Source organism: Acomys minous (assembly GCF_964271855.1).
Source record: "Acomys minous genome assembly, chromosome: 4".
Lineage (NCBI taxonomy): Eukaryota > Metazoa > Chordata > Mammalia > Rodentia > Muridae > Acomys > Acomys minous.
The window spans coordinates 102,845,968-102,851,335 of record NC_140486.1 but is presented as its reverse complement, the minus strand read 5'-3'; the positions used below and the strand labels follow the sequence as shown (position 1 = coordinate 102,851,335).

General features: G+C 44.0%; 1 pseudogene across 1 annotated transcript; it reads right to left on the bottom strand.

The window, feature by feature from the left end:
• Positions 1-3,381: 3,381 nt before the first annotated feature.
• Positions 3,382-4,345, bottom strand: LOC311596465 (glyceraldehyde-3-phosphate dehydrogenase-like; annotated as a pseudogene). Its single transcript has one exon. The product of its transcript is annotated as a glyceraldehyde-3-phosphate dehydrogenase-like (transcript).
• Positions 4,346-5,368: the final 1,023 nt, after the last annotated feature.

Here is a 5,368-nt window from a genome sequence, read left to right as displayed (position 1 = left end):
AACAAAATTAAAGACACAGATACAAAGTTTGAAGGGACACCAGATCTGACAAACTGACAGGAAGTGGGTGCGCATAAGAACAGAAATGAGGGGAACTGGAGAGATGGCCCAATGGTTAAGAGCACTTACTGCTCCTATAGAAAGAAGATCCAGATTCAGTTGCTAAAATTCATACAGGGTGACTCACAGCCATCTGCAGCTCCAGGTCCAAAGCGTCCAACATCATCATCTTCTGGCTTCCTCCTATAACTGTATACAAATGGTACAAGTACAGACAAGAAGACACACACATTTGCACATAAACACAAGTAAATACTAGCTTTTTCTGTTTAAAAGAGGGGAGGAAGGGGAGTGGGGAACAAAGTTAAAAAGGAAAGGTAGAGACTGAATTAGTCAAGGTTACCCAGAGGAATGGAACCAATAGGAAATGTACACAGATCTTAGAGATGTATTGTAAAGGATTGGCTAAGAAACTTATGGAGTCTGGAAAATCCAATAAGGCCCACAGAGCTGGAGGCTCAGGAGAGCTGGTGGTCTCGTTCTGGCCCAAACCCAAAGGCCTGAAAACCCAGGGTGTCAGTGTGGATAGGTCCTTACCTGAGCCCCAAAGCCTAAAAAAAAAACCCCACATCACTTATTTCTCAGGGCAATAAAAGACAGATGTCCCAGGTGAAGCAGAAAGAGCAGACATGGTTTTCTTTCACCTCTTTGTTCCACTTGGCTCTCGGTGGACTGGATGATACCTGACCATGTTGATAACAGTGATATTTCTTCCATCTGCTGATTGAACTGCTAATCTTTTCCAGAAATATCCTCACAGACGCAGCCAGCAACATTACCAGTTCTCTGAGTATCCCATAGCCTATTCAAGTTGACACATAAAATTAACCATCACAAAGAATATTTCTGGAGGGTCTTGAAAGTCGAGGTAAAGCTTTAGAACTCATTCGTATTCAACACAAAGGTTCTGAGGTCCTGTAGTGACAGGGTATCTTATATTGAACTAACATTCCCCAAGAATATTAAAAACAACTGTTTGAAAGTATTAGAGAGTAAGTAATCAAAAGCAGACCAAACAAGAGGAGATTTGATCCTTGGGAAAGGACCCCCAAATGTAAAATCATGCTTAGTTTTTCCCACCAGGGCCATCTCCAGCCCTAAGGAGCTCTAAGACATTCCAGACTCTTAATACATAAGTCTGAACATAGAGGTTGGTGTAGCTATTGTGGTTAAAATTGAGGGATGAAATCCCAGAAGGAAGAGAGCCATCCAGGGCTCTCTTGAAATGTTAAGTGCTTAAGCCTTAGCTGACTGTCAAGCTATTGCTTATGAGAGGGGGGAAGGGGCTCCACATAACCCAGCAGAAGAAACCTAGACACCCAGAAAGCTAGGTGATCAAAGATTGTATCCCGCACACAAACATACACACACACTGTGAAAGAATTTTAAGAGTTAGAGGCACTTGATAAAAGTTTGAAGCTTTTTATAAATGCCAGAAGAACCACGCTTTAAAAGCCAAAAACACATACACAAGTATTAAGGGTTTTACCTTAGGGTTGACGGGAACTGAATATGGTTCAAGAGTCATTTAACTTTTAGCTGGAACCAAACTGAACATATTGTAGAATATGACAAAATTTATATTTCAACCACCATATTCAGCATATAAAGAAATACTAAGTATGTAAATCAACAACAACAAAAATGTGGTCTATAGCCCAAGGAAAATTAGGTAAAAGAAAACAGATTTATGTCTGGTATGCAGACGTTGTAATTAGATAACACAATCTAAAATATGAAACATCTGCTGAGGCAGTTATATAAAAATTAATGAACAGGTGAAAAGAGTGATTTTAGAAAGGTATGGAAACCATAAAGGTGCCAAAATGAAAACTTTAGACAATCCAATAAAATGACTTAGTCTGAAATAGAGAGAAAAAATAATTCCTGTAAAACAATGAAAACTCTTCAGCAACTACAGTGTGGTATCAAACTGTCTAAAGTGTGTATGTGTGTGTGTGTGTGTGTGTCTGTGTCTGTGTGTGTGTCTGTGTGCATCTGTGTGTATGTCTGTCTGTGTGTGTGTCTAGATGTGTGTGTGGTGTGTGTGTGTCTGTGTGTATCTCTGTGTGTGTCTATATGTGTGTGTGTGTGTGTGTGTGTGTGTGTGTGTGTGGTGTGTGTATCTATGTGTGTGTCTGGATGTATGTGTCTATATGTATGTGTGTATCTGTGTGTGTGTGTGTGTATGTGTGTGTGTGTGTGTGTGTGTGTGTGTGTGTGATTTACTGGACAGGGGGCTCTAGGTGGGTACATGCAGGAAGGTCAGAAGACAACAATTCTCTACTTGCAACTGTTTGAGGCTGAGATTCTCTCTTGTTTCTGCCTTGCTGTGTTCTCCAGCCTGTTTAGTCCATGAGCTTCTGGGTGATTCTTCTATCCCCACTTCCCATCTTGTCAAAGGGCCACCGAGATTACACACTGACACCACCGCATGTGGCTTGACTGGCAATATCTGCAGCCTAAACTGTCTCTGGAGAGTTGTTCTTCAGCAGGACATGGGGTGCCAGAGAACAAGCAACCTAGCTGATGTATGGAGGAAGGGGCAATATGACCTGGAAACTTGTCAGCAAAAAATAAATGGTTTTAAATGGCACCTCCATTTTTGGAGATTGGTGATAACGAGCTTATTGGTATCGTTAAGGACACAGGAACTCTAACGGTCAGAGCTGCTGTACAAAGACAATGGCCCATTCACATATGCTCTGCCCGAGTATGAGGTGTGGCTGGGGCCATCCAGGTGAGGACTGATGGCAACAGTTCAGAATGAGGCCGTCTCTCCTCATAAAATTCCCAGTGCCTGTCCTCGAAAACTTATAATGTTTATGTGACTTGTTTTCACCATATGCTATATGATTTGTAGGAAATGCTCTAATCTATACAAGCTGTTGGAGAGAAAAGTATATGCAAACAATGCCAAAGAGAGGCTTTGTAGAGCGGTGTTTCCGAGGTCATTTAACTCAACCAGCCCTCTCTGAACAAAAGGCCAAGGCCAAGGGACCACAGGCTCTGTGCATGCATCCAGGCACCCATCACCTCATGCAATCTGTAGATAGGTGGCATGTTGCCAATCATTCCTTAGATGCGAGATCATTTCTCAATGCAACCTCAGCAAAGAACACAGTGAAAAGATAAGCCCAAAAATATCCCCAAAAGCTGAGGTCCCAATCCTCCTTTCCTGGTCCCCTCCCTGGTAATTAGCAATGGATGCATACGTGTATATATAGTACAGTGAACTTTATTGATGGTATTCAAGAGAATAGGACTCCCTGGGCTGCTCCTATTATTCTTGGGGTCTAGGATGAAAACTGTGAGGGGAGATGTTCAGTGTCAAGGGCTGAGTTGGAACAGGGACTCCTTAGCAGCCAAGGGCCTCTTTCTTGCTCTCTTGTCTCGTGTCCTTGCTGGGTGGTCCAGGGCTTCTTACCTCTTGGAGGCTATGTAGGCCATGAGGTCCACCACCCTGTTCCTGTAGCTGTATTCATTATCATACCAGGAAATAAGCTTTACAAAGTTGTCTTTGAGAGCAATGCCAGCCCTAGCATCAAAGGTGGAAGAGTGGGAGTCACTGTTAAAGTCACAGGAGACAACCAGGTCCTCGGTGTAGCCGAGGATGTCCTTTAGTAGGCCCTTGGATGCCTGCTTCACTACCTTTTGATGTCATCATACTTGGCGGTTTCTCCAGTCAGCATGTTAGATTCATGATGGACATGTTGGGGGTAGGAACACAGAAGACCATACCAGTGAGCTTCCTGTTTAGCTCTGGGATGACCTTGCCACAGCCTTGGCAGCACCAGTGGATACAGGGATCATGTTCTGAGCAGCCCCATGATCATCACACCATAGCTTTCCAGAGGGGCCATCCACAGTCTTCTGGGTAGCCGTGATAGCATGGACTGTGGTCATGAGTCTTCCCATGATGCCAAAGTTGTCATGGATGACCTTGGCCAGGGGGCGCTAAGCAGTTGGTGGTGCAGGAAGCATTGCTGACAATTTTGAGTGAGTTGTTATACTTCTTGTGGTTCACACCCACCACAAACATAGGGCCATCAGCAGAAGGGATGGAGATGATGACCCTTTTGGTCCCAGCCTTCTCCATGGTGGTGAAGACACCAGTTGACTCCACAACATACTCAGCACCAGCATCATCCCATTTGATGTTAGTGGGAACTAGCTCCTGGAAGATGCCGATGGGCTTCCCACTGATGACAAGCTTCCTGTTCTCAGCCTTGTCTATGCAATTGAACCTGCCATGGGAAGAGTCATCCTGAAACATGTAGACCATGTAGTTGAGGTCAATGAAAGGGTCATTGATGGCAGCAATCTCTGCCTTGCCAGCCCTGGTAAGCAGACACCCAATACGGCCAAATGGCCAAATCTGTTTACTCCGTCCTTCATCAAGGGACAAGGCTGGCCCTGCACTAGAAGATGTGGCTGTCTCTGGAACAGGGAGGAGCACAGACTCCAGATGCATGCTAAATTAGCTGTGAGAAAGTCCACTAGTTCAATTTGCCTACTTCATATTTATTTAAATTTTCATTTGTCTGCCCTAATAACCACCCCGGAATCTGCTCTTATTAATCCAAGTTGTGAAAGAGATAAAGCAATTTTTTTTTCTTCTATGCCCCGTTCTTCAAAACTTTCACACATTTTGGGACCTATGCTGAAGGTAACCTCTGCGGGCACAGTGTCCTATTCTGCCACCCTGTAGGTTCCTCTCAGTACCCTTCCTCTTTCCTCTCTTGATTTTGAAAACTCTAAGTTGCTCTTTATCATTAGCATCGGTGAAGAGTTAGAAGAAAACAGACTCATTGACTTAACTGAAAAAAATCATATCATTTCTGAAGCCTTAGCCTCAGCCAGAAGATTTGAGCTGAAGCCAAAATGACAGAATCAGAGAGAGTCCTTGGAGCTGAGTTACAGGGGAGCTGCCTGGCGTGGGCACTAAGAAGTGAATGAACTCAGGTCCTCGAAAGAGCAGCAACTGCTCTTAAGCACAGAGCAAGCTCTCCAGCTCCTGTGGTTATTTTTTTTTTTTTTGTCTTTTTTTTTTTATTAATTTATTCTTGTTACATCTCAATAGTTATCCCATCCCTTGTATCCTCCCATTCTTCCCTCCCTCCCATTTTCTCCTTATTCCCCTCCCCTATGACTGTTCCTGAGGGGGATTACCTCCCCCTGTATATGCTCATAGGGTATCCAGTCTCTTCTCGGTAACCTGCTGTCCTTCCTCTGAGTGCCACCAGGTCTCCCCCTCCAGGGGACATGATCAAAGGTGAGGCACCAGAGTACATGAGAAAGTCATATC